The sequence below is a fragment of the Apis dorsata genome, unplaced genomic scaffold, assembly GCF_000469605.1.
Source record: "Apis dorsata unplaced genomic scaffold, Apis dorsata 1.3 scaffold_235, whole genome shotgun sequence".
In the NCBI taxonomy this organism is placed as follows: Eukaryota; Metazoa; Arthropoda; class Insecta; order Hymenoptera; family Apidae; genus Apis; species Apis dorsata.
Window position 1 is genome coordinate 149,491 of NW_006263516.1, and position 19,494 is coordinate 168,984.

Genomic DNA, 19,494 nt, shown 5'->3' on the forward strand with positions numbered 1-19,494 from the left:
ATATTTAGAATAAATTTCTTTTATTTATATAAATAATATTTCTTTTAAAATTTAAATAAATATTTCTTTTAATATTCTATATTCCAAGTATTCCAATATCTGTTCATATCAATTCAATATTGAAAACATTGCAAAAAATCAATAAATATCAGCAAATCTTAAAATTAACGATATATCTTTAAATTAAAAAATTAAATTTAAAAATATAATATTAATTAATTTTATAGATAATTTGATTATTAGTTTATTATATAATTTAATAATAATTTTGTATATTCTTATATTCTATCTTAAGATTACATTTGAAAAAATTATTGTAAAAATAAACATATTTGAATATTTAACAAAGAATGAACAACAAAGATTTTATATGAAACGATAATTTTTAATAATGCATCTCATATTTAATAAATACATGTACTTAATTATTTTCACTCCTTTTTAACAATATCAATTCACAAGAATGTGAAAAGCCATAAAATGAAATACATACAAATATAAATAAAAAATGAAAAGACCGAAAATAAATATGAAATAATTTAATTCTTCTTTGCCAAGTTAATAAATAGAATTATCAAACATCATCCCTGAAACCTCACGCTGTCCAGTTAATTTCACCATGGAAAATCTTATTCACTGTGGTAATTAAAGAGCATATATATGTATATTTATAAGTCATAATTAAAATTCTTTCATTGCAACTTTTGATTCGATATCAAGGAAGTATGTGAGAAAAGTGACGCCTTTATGAAACTGGTTCTTAATCATTAAAAATGTTTCGTAATTAATTCTATTCGCGAATTTCACAACATTGTTTCATTAAATGAGAAACAATTACGCTTCAGTGAACATTTTCAATTTATAAATTACACGAAATAAATTTTAATAAACTGTTTTCGAACGAAAATTCACGACAATCACCGACAACTGATATATCTCTAATTTATGTTTTATTTTTGTTCGTTACTCTTCCGTTCGAGATAAAGATCATATAAATTACGCGTAAACATAACATCTTAAAGCAGTAATAACACCGTTATACAGTTCAAGAAAAAAAAGATACTGATGATGTGAAAAAGTAAAACGACAATGAGTTATCGAACGAATCACATTTAACATTCAACTGTATTCTTAATTTCTTTTAAAGAGATTAAATAAAAAACAGGTATAATGTTAATTTATACGATTATGAATATATAGATTTGCTAAAAACTTTGATAACATATATTATATGGTATATTATATTTTTCCATTATCTAAATACAGAGACAAGATTATTAAGGATAAGGGAATTTTTATTTTTAAATAAATTATTCTATATTTTATAAAATAAAACGCTTATTTTATTTTTATAAATTAAAACGAAAAATTTGGGATAATAAAAAAAACGGTTTTTATTATAAAATCAAGGATTTTATCTTTTTAGTTATCAAATTAGCTAACAAATTTTGTAATACAAACAAAGGAAATAGAAGATAATTGCATTTGTATATTAAAATTTTATGATTATTGTGTATAAAGTTTGTATAATTTTACATAATATTTATTTTTATAATGAAATTTTCAAATATAATAATTATTTTTATAACATTAAATTTTGTATATTCAAATAGAGATTAAAACAGCTAATGATTATTTAAATATTCAAATATTGTATTTCCCAAATTATAATTGTAATTGTAATGTAATTATAATGAAAATGTATTAAAAGTTATTTTCTTTATTTTTTTATAGATCAAGTTTTTTAAAATCTTTATGATTTCATTTTTTAAAATAGGGATTAAGATAGATCATATTTACATATTTTATCTTTTATAAAATTTTATATATTTTATATATAAAGTATTCTAGTACCAAAATTTTATTTTCCTGAAACATTCATTATTCTACTTCTCTAAAATGATTTTAACTTATAAAATATTCAAAGTGTGATTCTTAATATCATTAAAAGAAGTATAGAATATTTTTTATAGAAAGTTATTATCTTATGACATAATCTAATCAATATATAATTTGTTTATTATAATTTTTTAATATTATTTATTTTGTAAAAAAGCTTTTTTGAAAAATTAAAAAAAAATATTTTAAAAAATAGATTAAATATCTAAAAAATAGATTATTTATATTTTTCAAATTATAACTATCAAAAACTGTATATATTGACATCGAGATAAGCTTCTTTCTCTGAACGAATAAAACGCATCAATTATTATAACATGAACGTTAAATAAAATCGATATAATTGAAGAGAAATTTCAACATGACTTGCATTGAACATGGATTAAAAAGCATCACCAGGTATCGATTAAATGAATAGCCATACAACGAGGCGACCAGTGTGATTGGAAGTCGAGTAATGCAACAAATTGATCGCTAATGTGACCGACGAATAAATTTGCTATTCAGCAATCTAATGAACAGTAAATGTCAATTTTGATGCGTCATTCTTCATTATACACCACGTAGAAATGTTTAAAATAATAGAATGCGATAATACCTGAATTAAATGCATCTATATTCAACTTAAACTACGTTCAATGACAATGGTCCCATCCCTAATTCTATACGTTGATACTGATATATGCATATGATTTATTTTTTTTACACGATGATTTTTCGAAATGTTCAATTATTATATCAAATATTGATATTATAAAATGACAATGACCATATTACGCGAATTAAAGTCTTTTCGTGTTATCAGATTCTCGATATCAAATTTTTGTCGTCCGATTGAAAATGAATATGAAAATGATCATCGATCAATATAACAATCATCAATCGATATAATTTTTCATTTTTTTAATTGTGTTATCGTAATTAAATAATATCAAATATATATAATAAAAAAAAATTAAAATAGTACGATAATAGAAAACGAGTTGATTAATAATCGATTGATATTTATTTTCAATCGAATAACAAAAATTAAATAGTATGAAGAGACAAGTTCTTATACATCTATCAAAAGATGAATTGGAAAACAATGTACAATGTACAATACAATACATATGAAACATATATAATGGACAAAGAGCATGAATCATCGGTCATTACCGATAAACAACGAACATTGTTCCATTAATGTCAAGTATGAATGCCAAAGAAAGAATAAAAGAAGAAAAAAGGAATTGAATTGAATGTGTAATAAAAATGTTAAAAAAAAAGATCCAAAACTTTAAGAATTTATAATACTTGCTAAAAACAGTAAAAAATGTTCAATTAACATAAATTTTTTAATCAATCTTTTTATCATAAAATTGATTTTTATGGAATATTTGATGGAATATGGAATATTTGACCGTAAATGAATTTTTTTACAACATTGAATTTTACAATATTGAATGTAAACAAAAGAAATTAATTCAGAAGAACAATGATAATTCAAGAGAATTATTTACTTAATATTAATTAATATTGATGGAGATTATTTTATTGATATAAGTATTAGCACAATCATTCACAAACCATTGACAAAACATACACAAAATGCATATTTGTTATTTTCATACTCGAATAATAAACAATGTAAATTGATCGGAAATTCGAGAATGAGAATGCTTTTCGTATTCGATACAAAATGATTTTTAATTGAAAAAACAAATAAAAGCATTCTATGAACAATGTAATAACGAACATTTGTGATTTTATTAATTAGGAATCAGAAAACATTTTAATTTTAATTAAAATGTATATGAAAATAATTTAAATCCATAAATTACCGAATGCTTGCTACTTTAAGCGTAATCTTATTAATTTATTAATTTGTAAATTTATTTTTTTAATATCGTAGTTAAAACTTCTGTATTTATGTCATAATTGTTTAATTTTTGTAAGAAATTTAATTTTAAATCGCATAAATATTTTTAGTATAAAAATATTATCAGACATTACAATAAACAGTCAACTTTTTTAAAATACGAAAATTTTGGTTAAATTAGTGATTCTCGAAAATATTTGGACATTTTTTAACGAAATATTAATTTTTAATAAAAATAATTTTAAATAAAAATATAATATATCATACTTATACATGAAACAATTGTTTTTAGTGAAATATCATTTTAAGGAAAAAATCAATGTTCAAAATTTCACTATTTATATTTTCATTTTTTAAGTATAATTTTATAATAAATATAGATAGAGTAAAATTTTATATTGCAATGTATTCAGAAAGCGTTCTATTACCTATTCTATTATCTTAATTTTCTTCAATTATTGTTATATTTTATTTATAAAAAAAATTCACAGGCAAAATTGTATTCGAAAAATAAAAATAAAATAATCTCTCTCCCAAAACTTTAAGGATTGATTTCATCCCTCAACTTCTTCAAGGACATATAATATATCAAAGATATCAAAGATATCATTTCAATACTTGAAAAACAGTAACAGTAAAATATTATTAGTGTTTTAAGTTTTTTATTTTAAAAGACTATTAAAAGATTCTAAAATGAAATGTTTTTCAACAGATTTTAATTTTTTTTTCTTTTTACTTATTGTTAAATTAACTTTAATTTAAAAAAAAAAATTAAATGTACAAACATATATCTAAAAAGATTGAAGAAATTTTCTGTTAACAAAAAAATTGTTTCAATTATATATACAATTTTTTATTATTATACTATACATTATGTTTTATATGTTATACCATGAACTTTTATTGAAATTAATTTTTCTGATGCATTGTACATTTACAAATATTTAATATTGATTTTGTTAAAAATAACTAAAGATATTCAAATAACTTATATTGTGAAATTATGCATTTTATACAATTAATATTAATATTTTGATTTTAATAATAATAATAATAATATTTTTATTTCTTCGAACGCAATAAGATTTTGAATAAACTTTTATATGAAGTAATAGTCATATAAAAATATATATTTTTTATATGACTTTTATATCAACTTATACAAATATTATTTTGAAATAAGTGTTTTATTAAAAAATAAAGAAATATTTCAAATAATATTTCAAATAATAATATTTCGAATAAATAGTTTTTAATTTTAATATTTTATATGATATATGATATATTAAAATGACACTATATAATCTATAATAACAAAATAAATATATATATGTAATAAAATACAAAAAGCCTCATTTATATATACATTAATATATTTATGGTACAAATTTTGAAACAAATCGCTTCATTTCATTTGATACAAGCTTAAATTACTCGTTTTAATATTTTTTTTTATTATTTATATTATTGTTTTTATTTTAAGCAAAATAATTAAAATGCAAAACTTTACAATTTATACATTCAGCTGCAGCAAGTTGAATAAATATTTTCAATGGAAAGAATTTAAAATTAAAAAAGAATTTAAATTTAAAAATTGCTAAAAATGATTTTTTATCTGAAAACTGTATTCTAATTCTTACGCAAAACTGATGTAAAAATATTATTAAATTTCTAATTTGTAATATTTATCAATATATATATATATATATCATAAAAGTACTACATATTATAGTTTTATCAATTTAAATTATTTTTGTTACGATTTAATTTAAAATCATAAATGATAAATATTTTTATATATTTTAAAAATGAAATTATAAAAAATTTGAATTTTTAAAATTTTTTTAGTTTAATTTTTTTAATTTAATAGTTAATTTAATATCTTTTGTTTTTATAAAATAATTAATTTACATAATTAATTTAATAGTGGATATAATTAATTTCATATAATTAATTTTCTAGTATAGAATGATAGATATTAATATAATAATAATAGAATAATATAAATAATAGAATAATTATTTCTAATCGTGTAATGATACTTTATAATATTTAAAGAGAACAATTATCTGTAATCATTTTAATTTATTTGTAATTAATGAAATATCATTTCCAATAAATAAAAATAGAGTATTGAAATAATACTATCAAACTATTTTAATAGGAATATTTAATGAGGAAATTCAAAATCAAAGAAAAGGATGTTTTTAAAGCTTTATAATTTTTTTAATGCTTTATCATTTTTTATTGAAAATAAAAAATTCCTCTTCTTTTTGATGTTATTTCATATAATATATTCTATTGATTTTATAAATTTTTCATAAATATTGCGATTTTATAAACTTTAAAAAATATTTTCAACGTTGAATATTTCGGAATATGATTATTTTCGGAATATGATATCAAATACGTTCTATTCTTCTATTCTAATACGTTTCTTATTCCAAATAACTTTTCAATTAATGAGAACAGCACGATAGGAAACTGTGCAAGAAGGGCGCGAGCGTTCATTCCCCAGGGTTGCAATTGAAATTCTGTTCGTGGAAACGTGAAATGGCAAGCCATTTGGCATATGCGAATATTCATTTTGCATATAATCGTAATCTACCTAATAACTGACGTTATGAAATGAATTTTACTCTTTCAGAAGGACAACCGAGAAAGAACAGATCAGAACATCGTTTAATATTCTCGTTAATAGTTCAGATTATTGATTTTAATCTGACTTATAGAATAGATTTATAAAGTCATTATAAGTAAATTATTAATTTTCATTTATTTTTTTAAAATTAAAAAATTAATATTCAAGAAATTATGAAAATACAATTATCCATGAAAAAAATATAAAGGAAAGTTGTAATAAAACATATAAGATATATATATATATATATATATATAAAGAGACAAATTATAAATTGAAGATATTCATAAAAAAACGCATCAATCAAAACGAAATTGAACTGAACTGAAATCACATTAGAAGATATTTAGTTTTATTTTGTTCAGCATTGTTATTAATTACATAATTTCTAAAAAATATTGTTATTTCTAAAAAGTATATAATATGAATTTATTACATACAATATGTAATATATAATATTATTTTGAAAATCAACTAATTTATCTTAATTATCATTTATATGACTCTTTTTAAATCTTGGAAAAAGCAATTCATTAATAAATATGTTAAATATTCAACATATCTAAAAAATATATTTATAAGATAAAAATAAAATACAAATTTTATAACAATTTAACTATTTCATTATAAAAAAAATTGAATAGTTTCTTTTTTACGAATAAAATGATTTTAAATATTATATTTAATAAATATTATTTATAATATTTTTTCTGATATAATGATTTATATACATATATTATTTTTTTTTTACATTATATACATGACATAAATATATTGTATCATAACAAAAGTGACATTAAAAAATTATTGATAATTTAATTTATTGCAATAAATCTTGTAAACAACTAAACAACTATTTGATGAGTAAAATAAGAAATATTTATCTCAATTGTTAATATATTAAAATGAAATTCTTGATATATTAAAATGAAAATATATCTTATAAACTTAATTAATCACTACAATTAAAAATTAATTTCAAATTGTAAAAATTGAAGATAATTATACTTTATAGATAAAAATCAATTAATTAATTAAAAAGAAGATTAATAAAATGAAAATGATTTATAGAATAATGAAAATATTTATAGAATAATTAAAATAGCACATGTTATAAGCTCTTTGCTGTTACAATTGATAATGTTCAAACTTTGTTGATTTTATGGCGTATCAACTTAAACTATTCGGCAAGCTAAGTTGATATAGTAAACGACTAAATTTCGTGAATGCCACAACTAGTGGTTAACTATCTCGTCTTCCTTCTCGTGGTTCCTTTAACTCGCCCTTTCCAAAGACAAGAGCAGATCTTATGTTAGTGGATAATAGGAAGTTTGATAAGGACACAGAATCTCCTCAGATATGAGTCTTCGATCTTCAGACCATCACGAGCAAGCTTACCTCTTGAAAACTTATAGTTCATAATACATATTGAATAATTAACCTTTTCTCTACCGAGAATGAGATACTTAAGTTTCATAATATCGTAAATGCGATGCTACAAAATATTTTATTCTTGTGATATGATTATATATCAGTGATTTTTAAAATTTTCAAACTAGAATATACTTATAATTTTAAGAAAAATTTAAAGAAAATTAAAATATATATAAATATAAAACAAAAATATATAAAAATACAAATATATATAAAAATAACTTCGGCTATTGACTAATAATTGTAAATAAAAATATCAAAAACAATCTTTTTTTTTCACAAAAATCACAATCTTTTATTAAAAATTGTAGAAAATTCTAATTATTGCAATACTTCTATAATTTCAGAAAATACATATAATTAATTCATTAAATTAGTGTTTTGAATATTGATTAATCGTTGTTTTGCAATTTAATCGAGAGAAATACTGAATTACGAAATACCGTTTAATTTCAAAATTTTATATGCAAATCAATCAAGATGTAATTGAAAATATATGCAGGTAAAAATATTCAAAATTGTCGATATTTTCGTAAAATATAATAAAATTTTTTTAAATTTAAAATATCAGAATAATATAATATTTTTAATATTATAGACAAAATATTCCATTATTACTTTTTATTACAATACGAAATGTTTTATTTGAAAATTTATGATAAAAAAACCATTTATAAAATATTTTATAGTTGATAAAAGATAATCAAGGATAATAAAAGAATAAGGATAGTAAAATAAACAAATGATAATTACATAATAAACAAGATAATAAATCAAAAATGATGGAGAAAATTTTTGGTTTATAATACGAAATAATAGAAAACATGGCGTAAAAGACAATAAACTATTCTTATTATTTATGTAAAATACAACTCACAAAAATTGCATTTATTAAAATAATATTGCAAAAATAAACAACAATAAAAACAAATTACAAATTTTTGCCAAAATTTTAATGTTTTGTCATGTATTGAAATAAACAAACGAGATATCTCGTTCATTGCAAACAAAAATTGCAATGTAAAATATTTTATCCTGCATTATATATATATATATACAATATGATAAAATCAAGATGTCCAAAATTAAAAATATAAGAACTATATTTTTATAAAAACTTTTTTTAGAATATAAAAAAAAAATAAAATAAAGAATATTATATATATATAATGTTTAAATAAATAATGTTTTTTATGATTTGTTTCACATTCAAGGTCAATATTTTATAACTACATTGGATCATTCTTCTCAAATAGTACAAAAAAAATTTTTACTTTAATCTATGATTAAAATACACAAATAATGCAATTCATTTTAAAATTAAATATTTAATTATATATAAAATTTAATAAATATTAAATATAATTATATAATAATAAATATTAAATATAATAATAATTGATTAAATTTTATCTAAAGAATAATTTAAGAAAAATAAATAATATTATTTTATAAAAAAATAATAGAATTTTTCTTAAGATATTAAGAATTCAACTGTATCAATAAATCATAAATTTTTATCCTCTTTTTTTTTTCCTTTGCTTTGAGTTAATTTGCTCAAAATTGATTTTTACATAGTTAAATTAAAATTATAAATAATATATAATAACGATAATATAACGATAATATAATTCATACCAAAGAGTTTAAAGATTAATAATATTTTTAATTAAAAATATTAAGACATGCAACAGCAATCAAGATGCTAAAAAATAATGTAGTAAGTAAAATAAGGAAGGGATCAAATGAATTAATCGAATAATAAAATAACTGGCATAGAGAAAGCTATATACTTGCAAAATGAAAATTGCTTATTATAAGAAGCAGAAATTCGATATAATCTTCGCCCACGTAAGACAAGTCCCAACTATATATGCGTATATCTATGTGTTTCCTGGATATAAGTTATCAATGATTACTTAGAAACACGTATTGAAATAGTGCAGCCATTAATTTCTGATAGACGAGATACACGTTATTGCGTGATTCCATGATACTTCGATTATTCAAACGCAGTTAAACGAGTATACGCAGTAAAATGAATTTATTATTCATTGAGTTATAACAGGATATAGTTTCGATTGAAATTTTATGCTTAATAATGTTATTATAGTTATTTTGCTTCTGCAAGTCAATCTAGATACGATTAAAAATTTTTCTTGAATCTTCCTACAGTGTTGAATTTAATTGGAGAAACGTTAATAAAGTTAAACGTTCATATTAAAACGGTAGTTGCACTTTATTAATATATTAAAATACTTCTTCTTGAGATATTATTGAGAGTGAAAAATAATTTGACAGTTAACTCAACACTCATAGTTATCTTATCTAAGATGTTATCATTATTTATTAAAAATTGTTCAATGTGACAACATATATCAAAGTCATTGAAATCGAAAAATAATTAGCTCTATATATGTAAAACATATAAGATTGTATCGTAAATATTATTTTTTTTCTGTAAATATTTAATGTTTTATTTTTATAACAATCATTATTCAATTATTATTATTATATTTAAAATAAATTTAAAAATTTGAAATAAACAATTTCAAATAAACAATTTTAGTATTAAATTTTCTAGATTCAATTTACTCAATCCATAATATTATTTTATGAGTCTTTCTTTAAAAAACTCTAGTACTAAAAATATAAATATATGAATTAATATTAAGAAATATATATAGAAATAAGAAATTAATATTTTATTTGAAACATAACATTAACAAACATATCATAAACAATATGTATTATTAATATAAATTATATGTGATGCATTTGATTTTGAATAAAATTTTTTCTATATATATATATTCAATTATATATCTTATATTCAATTATTCAATTATATTCAATTATATTCAGTTATATTATATTCAATTACATTTAATTGAAATTAATAACACAAATGTTTACTTCTTAAAAGATAACATAAATCTCACCAAAAATTGATTATCAATATCAATATTTAATAAATAATAATCAACATTTAATTTGTTTATTAACATCAACATGTAATTTAATTAAAAAATTTAATTTTTTTTGTTTCATTATAATAAATTACTCATTATCATATAATTCAATTATTACCATTATTATAGATATTATATACCATTCATAATTTAAAATTATGAAATATTAAATGTGAAATCATTGAAAGTTTTTTATTGCATGAAACAAGAATACACAATAAACGAAGCAAAAAATTATTCATAATAATTTTGAAATAAATTATTCCTTTTTTAATTTATTCTTTATTTTCAGAAGATACAGTTTATTTATATTATTTTTTACGCGTTTTTACGCATTCTTAAATGTTTCTATATGTTTTTGTACATTTGTTACAGCAACAAGTACGACAAATAACATAAAATAAATAACAATATATTATACACATTCCTTAATATGTATTTTAATATTTTTGCTGTACTTTTTATAAGATTGCAATATTTTCATATAATTTTTAATCATAATAGATACTTTAATATTTTACAAAAAAATATTATAAACACATTCTATTAAGATTCTGCGAATCATTAATTAATAATAATTAATCCTTGGGAAAAAGAAAATATTATAAAAAAAAATTATACTTTATATATTCAAAATTGAATACTTAAGAATTAATTTGTAACAGAGCAGAGCAATATGAGTGAATGGTTCAACAAAATATATAAATATATTATATTATATATAAATATAATATAATATATAATATATAATAAATATAATATAATATAAATATTAATATACTTTTGAAGTATTAACATATTAATATTTATATATAAATAAATAACAGATTTCAATAACTTTAAAATACATTGTTAAACGAAAACTAAAAGAATTTGTCTATTATGTATATAAAAAATTGTTCAATGTGATAACATATTTCAAAATCATTGAAATCGAAAAATAATTAGCTATATATATATATATATACTAAAACATATAAGATTGTATCGTAAATATTTTTTTTTCTGTAAGAGATAAAAAAATTAAATTTCTTTCGTTTTGTCCAAAAACCAAACCATATCCAAATTATCAAAGCCCGAAAAAAGAAATCATTTATTTACTTCTAATAGCATAGGAAAACTCGGATCATATTCGTATCACATCGGTCATTTTTCTTTTTTCCGATCCATCACACGCTTTAGTTATCTCGAGATCTCGAGATCAATTTCTCTTTAATCGATGCCCTTTCCTAGAATATTAATACGATCTTAAATCCAGTCACAAAGTTTCTCAGTTCAGGGATTTCCGTTATAATTGCAATTAAGGATAGTTAACGTTTCACAGTTGCATCGAGTTACCAAAGATTAGGAGGCAAGGTGGTCTTCCTTCCGTCCAAAAAGCGTCTTCCTTCTCTACAACTGACAGCATAGTGAAGTATCTTGAGCTAAGGGAGAATTTGCATCGCTTAATCTTGCCTAATTACCATCTCACCATCTCGATCGACCAGATAATCTTTGTGGCTCACTTTGATTCTCTCTCGATCGCTCTCTCTTTCTCTCTCTCTCTCTTCATCTCTTTCTCTTTTTCTCTCTACTGGTTTTTAACATACACCGTGCGCAACAAAAATGCCTGACGAATGTTACTCGTATCTTGCGGAGAACACAGCTTGATAAACTCTACGATACCTGCGTTTTCCATGGTATTGAACTCTAACACGGAGTACTAATATTATGTCTCGATAGACTTTCATACAATGAAAGATAGAAAGGAAACTTGGTCTGATAAGGTGCGTATGCTTGTTGCTTACATGGAGATGATGATCATATCCTGGAGGCTTTGTAATACATAAAATAGGCATCACTGGTAGGCGTTCCAAGGTAAAGTACACTTTATGATGTACTTAAGATTTTTACATGTTTCAAACATGTAATTTTAATGGAATAAAATATCATGGAATAACGCTTTGGTCGATTAATTATCGAATTTAATAAATTGACGTTGATTATTTAAATGTATGTGATATCACAATTTCAAATATATATATGTTTGTCATTTATAAAAAATTTGTTATAATATTTTGTTATAATATAAAATGAATTCAATTATATTATTTTATTTTATGATTCTTTCATTTTTCTTGTTTTAAGAATATACATTGTCATATTTCAAACATTTTTAGAATTTTTGTAGTTTTATATTTGCACATTAAACAGAATAAACATTTAAAATTTTGAAGAATCTAGTTAAAAATTAAAAAATACGGAAAAATGTCGATTAAAACTAACGAATATATTATCATCCTGTATTCTACATATATTATAAAAATAAAAATAAAAATGTTTAATAAATCTTAATTAAGCAAAAAATCAAATTTAAAAATTTTTTTTTTAATTTTTTCTTCAACTTTATTTTTTTTTTCCTTTCAAGAACGAAAGAAATTCTTAACTCGAAAAGAAAAAAAGAAAGAAATAATAAAACGAAGCAATGAAAGGAAAGTTCTTCGAATGTTCTGATATAATATAAAAAATTATTAAATAATGAATAAAATTTCCTTTAAATATTTTCAATACATCATTGATAGAATAAAGTAGTTATTATTCAGGTTAGTTGAGATTATTAAACAATTGGAAAATCTTGCACTCTTTTGATCTTTTAGATATATAGTCAAGCTTCGATTTATAAGGTTTCAATATGTCTATGCGTCTGTGTGTCATAAAATCCGATCTTTAATCTTTCATAAAAGATCATATCATAATATCTTTATTCTTCATATCATAATTCTTTATTCTGTTATCGATTATCCGAAGACTTGAAAATATATTACATTAATAGTGCATTATTTATTTAATCTTTACGAAATAAAAGAAAATTATTTTTAAAATTTTTATAACATATGAAAAACAAAAATCTTAGAACATTGTGAAAATATTTATTTAAACTAATCAAGATTTTATTGCGCAAATTTATTAAATTTTCATTTTAAAAAACTTCTTTCTTTATGTATAATTATGTATAATTGATTTTAGCTTTCGAATCATTCGCAAATTTTTAATATTATATCATATATTATATCATATATTATTATTATTTTTAATTATATATTAATTTTTGCTTATGCGTATGTTTAATAATAATAATATATATATATAAAATTAATAATAATATTCATCAAATATATAATTTAATAATTAATAATATAATAAAATAATAATAATAAAATAAATATATAAAGGCGACTAGCTAATTATATGTATATATATGTATATATAATTATATATATATGTAATATAATTATGTAATCTTATTAAAAATTTATTTTTTTATGATGTCACAACAAAACATTTTTTAAGATTTAAGAGAAAAAATGAATAAAATTATAATCTTATAAATTTTCAAATTTGAATTATCGAGATTCAACTTTTTATGAAAAAACGTGACTTTCAATTCTGAATAATTGTATTTCATGAGAAAGAAAAGCTAGAACAAAGTTTCGAAAACAAACTTAATATCATATTTATGAAGGATAACATTCGAAATCTAAATGTGTTTAGTTGATAACAAGTATGTGGATAAAGGATTACTCAATAATTCGATACGACAAAGTTAAATTAGTTTCGTAATTGCCGGACTGTATCTTCCTCAACATTTGAATGAGATGAGTACATAATATATATTGAGTTCCAAATTGTGTCTGTGCAGTTGTGTCCAAGACAATACATTAATACATTTTGAAATTCAGCATCATATAGAATATGACAAAACAATATGTCGAATTTTGAAGATTAATAAAAATGACATGATATTAATTTTTAAAGAAATATTTTTAAAATGTGAATGTACTACATAGAATACTATTTGATATTTATTTTATTTCTAAAGTTATATCAAAATAATTCATTCGCTCGACTTTCATTCACTGAGAGACTTTAAAACTTTGATAATTTATATAACTTTTGAAATTAATCATAATTTTATATCATAATAAATTATATGTCAAAAAAAAGGCATCAATATTGTCGAAAAGGACTATTCGAATAATAGAAAATTAAATAGAAAAAATGTATCGCGAAGACTACATTTAGATAATAATTGAAATAAGATAAGAAGTATTTTTGAAAATATATGTAATACTATGAAAATAGTTTTTAATAGTTTATTAATTAACAGTTATTTATATTATTAGTTATTTATTTAGTTATTTCTTTTTAACAGCTTATTACATTCTCTTTTTTTTAAAAATTCTTCAAAATCCGATAAATTGTTCGCATATGAAAATGTATATAAAATTAACTCAATTTTACAGCAATTAATTTTTGAAAAGTTAAATTTTAATAATTCTAAATTTTCTAAAAATTTAAAAAATTAAAAAAAAATGAAATTAATTTGATTTCTGATGTTAATTTTTGATAATTTAATAATTATTAAATAATAAATAATTTTATTAAATAAACATATAATACTAAATAAATGCAAATAAACTTTTTATATTGTAAAAAGAATGAATAATTAATAAACATTAATATTATTTAAAAATTAATATCATTTTTATTTTGAACATTAAGAAAGAAATTAAACATAAGACATCTTATTTAATAATACATTTTACACACCTAATTTATATTTACAAATATTCTATTTATTTTTTTATATAATATAATATAACATAATATAATATACAATATTATTAAAACTCTTACTGTATAAAATCTTAATCTAATATTACTCTAAGTAACATGAAATCAAAATCAATTCTAAAATCCAAACTAATAATCCCAAAACCGAGTAAAGCAGTTAATCAACCGCATAATAATCCGAAGCGAGCAATATAATATACATATCGATTCTTCGAGGGAAGATACGAACACGTGAAGTTAATTAGAGAATCCCGATTGACGGTTAACAGAACACAGATACTCTTGGATATACCGCCTATATCGGTAGCATTCGACACTCCTATTTCCGTTATATCGTATTATGTATACGCGGTAGGAATACTTCAACGCTGCAAGGAGCATAGCATACGCATCGATACGGCATAATGAACGTGTCGCGGATATAGCTAGCCTCTGCAGGGATGACGATGTAACAACGACACCGTTGCCGATACTACCAACAACGACTACGACATACAACTACGCGATCCTTCCTGTAGATGTATATCTCGCGCCAAACCGGTACACTGACCTACAGTATACCAGACCGCGGCTACTTGTATTGCCAGACGTCCATTATACGAGTTTCGCACGCGATAATTACAAAGAGAGAACGAGTACGAATGAAAGAGAAGGAAAGAATACGACCGACGATGGTAGTTTCGATGACAGCCGGTATATCATCGTTGCGTTACCAGCGACACTGCGATATTTGCTCCAACTAATCTACTATTACGTCAGACATTGTGATTTCGATACGAAAATGAAAATCTATTTTAGAAAGAGAAAAATAAGAACAAATGAGGTGATATTATTACAATAAGTGAAATTATTATAATTATATCTATCTATAAATTATTTTTAATTGCATTTAAATGTTTCTCAATACAAAATTAAATTTGATCTTCCAAATTCAGATATCTTTAATCATGAAAAATATTATAAAAATCTTTATTTTTATTTGAAAGAAATTAATATATATAAATTATATTGTAAATTATCTGTATAATTATACTGTAAATTATCAATTTAATTTTGATGTTACATATTATGTTATACATAATGTTGATACATATTAATTTAAATTTAGATTGATATATATTTAAAATATATAGACAATATTATTTAAATTTGTAAATTACTTTATTGTATTTTATATTTCTATATTTTCTGATTATATATTTTATTAATATAATTATAAAAATGCTTGGTGAAATCTTAAAGAATAATAATAATAATAAACAAGGATTATAATGATATCAAAATTTAAGCAAATAGCATTAAATTAAATATCTAGAAAATAACAGTGAAATAATATAACAAAATATATGTATATTATATTGTATATGTATATTATATATACATATACAATAATATAAGAAACAAATTGTCATCTATAATACATTATCTACAATAATAATAAAAAATGAATTCAATTATATATAGTGAAAAATGCAATATTATAATCGAACAATCATAGTAAGAAATACAAAAGTTGTTAATATAACGAATGCACTTTATCGATATAAGATAATATTTTACAACTACAAAATCAGATTTTTTTTCAATACTTATATTAAAGATCATAAAAATTTAACATTTGATGTTATGTAATAAATGTTAAAAAGAAGTAAAGTGTATAAAAAGAAAAAAATACGAGGAAATGACGAGGAATAACAAGAATAACAAGATCGATTAAACATTGAACATGGTACTGGTACAAGGACCCGTATGTACGACGAACTCCTCGCTATCGTTATCATGGTCGTTGTCACCGCAGGCAACGAATAGGTGTCGAGTTCTCCTGGATTCTACAACCTTCTTGAAATGAAATGCTTTGCATAATGTGACTCCGCAGACGGCATTGTGAGGAAGCAAACTCTCCAATTTCTACTATTTTGGATACGATCCAACCTTGATAAAGAGAGAAAGCTAGAGGTATATGACCGTTCTGTCGATGTTTTCGTCATCGTTTCAAATCAACGAGAAATTCTTTAATTAACATTCAGATTTTATATCGGTGGTTTTAGTAACTAGTGACTTCTTTAAATATTTCATCTTAGAATTCTTATTACTTGATCAAATTTGTTACTTGAAAATTTTTTATCTTTAAAATAAAAAATATTTTTTACTCTATTTTATAATTTCATAACTATATTATGCATTAATATATAATGTTAAAACTTTTAGAAGTTCAAATTCGATCTTATATTTAATAATTCTTTATAAGATTATAATTAGATTATGAATGTTTATACATATATATGTATATTTGTATATATTTATATACGTATATTTGTATATTAATATGAAATTTAGAAAAATCTATAAAATATTCAAAGTAGATTATTCATTATTTAAAGAATAAAATAAATTTTTATTTAGTTTTGATTGATACAAAATTAAACCAAGAAAATTATTAATCATATTATTTCATACAAATTGTTATAACAATCAGATATTAATTAATATTTGTTCGACATATTTTTGCAAGAGATATAGATATATATTGGATATCAATCTATGTAAGCAAAAATTGCGAGAGATAATGTTATATTATTATATTGAAAAAATAAAATAATGGTACAAGATATTATAATATAATATAAATTACAAAATTTTTTGAATATATATATAATATAATTACATAATATATATATAAAATTTTACGTATCTACTCACTAATACAATAATATTATTGTATATTTGTTTTTATTTAAATATATGCTATGAATTCTTTGATTATATGATTATTAAATATTTAATCGGCATATCTATAAAAAGTTACTGTTTTTATTCAAACAATAAAATTGAAGAAAAAAATTATAATATTTTAGCACTTGCTGCAAGAAACTAACAAATATAACATTATATACTATTTATTTATAACATTTACATACTACTTTGCAGAATTTTAAATTTTAATAAAAGTTTACTTATGTATTCTTGAAAAATTTGTATAAATTTTCAAGTGTAATTGCTAGAAAATATAAATATATTTTAATAATAGTCTAAATGTAATAGACAAATATACATATTAGATGCAGTATTTTTATCCTTAACTTACCGAATATTTGCTTTACTGACTTTATAACCTGAAATATTCAAAGTGACATTAAAGAATTGAGAATATCAAATTAGTTTTTTATTCTTGAAAAATTAAATTCTTGAAAAAACAAGTTATTTATTTTAATATTAAAAAAAAATTTCAGAAATATGAACTTTTAGCTTCTGAATAGTTTATATAAACAATCCATACAATAAATATTTTAATGATTTGATGATTTATAATTAATTTAAAACTATTTTTTAATTTTCTCTGCATTAATACTTGTTAAAAATCGATTATTATTTTTCTATATTTATTATCTTTTTCAAAGCAAATTTTTAAAATATAACAGAAATATTCGTCAAAATACAAAATAAAATTTAGATATTATGAATTTTAATATAACAAATTTTGTTATTTTACTTACTTTATTTCTATTTTGTTATAATATAGAAACTGTATTTGTATCTTATGCTGTAATGAAGTAAAATATATGTATTATTTCATTATTTTTTGATTAATTTTTCTTCTATAATATTTCTCTCTATTTCTTAACATAAATAAATTATTGTTTTGTCAAATAATTATTTCCAATAAATATATAAAAAGTTATTGCAACAATAATATAGTAATTACTCCATATTTCTTTTTTAATTTTAAAAAAAATTAATCAATTATTTAATAATTAAAAAGAGATACAATAATCATGTTTTAGTATTACTTGACTATTACTCTGACTATGATATTTAACATTCTATCGAATCAAATTATCATTTCTTCAATATTCAAGATAAAATTCAAACATCCATCAAAAATAGAAATAAAAATTTCCTTTTCATGCACATTTTATTGTTAAGTTTCTCAAGAAAGCCGTTAAAGATACATAAGAAGAGCACGCAATAATATCTTTCATCGAATAACGGATTATAATTGTTTAATCATGGAAGGCCAATACGACTTGGCGTAAAGAACGTGTAAAGAGTTCGCACCGGTTATTTACATTCCT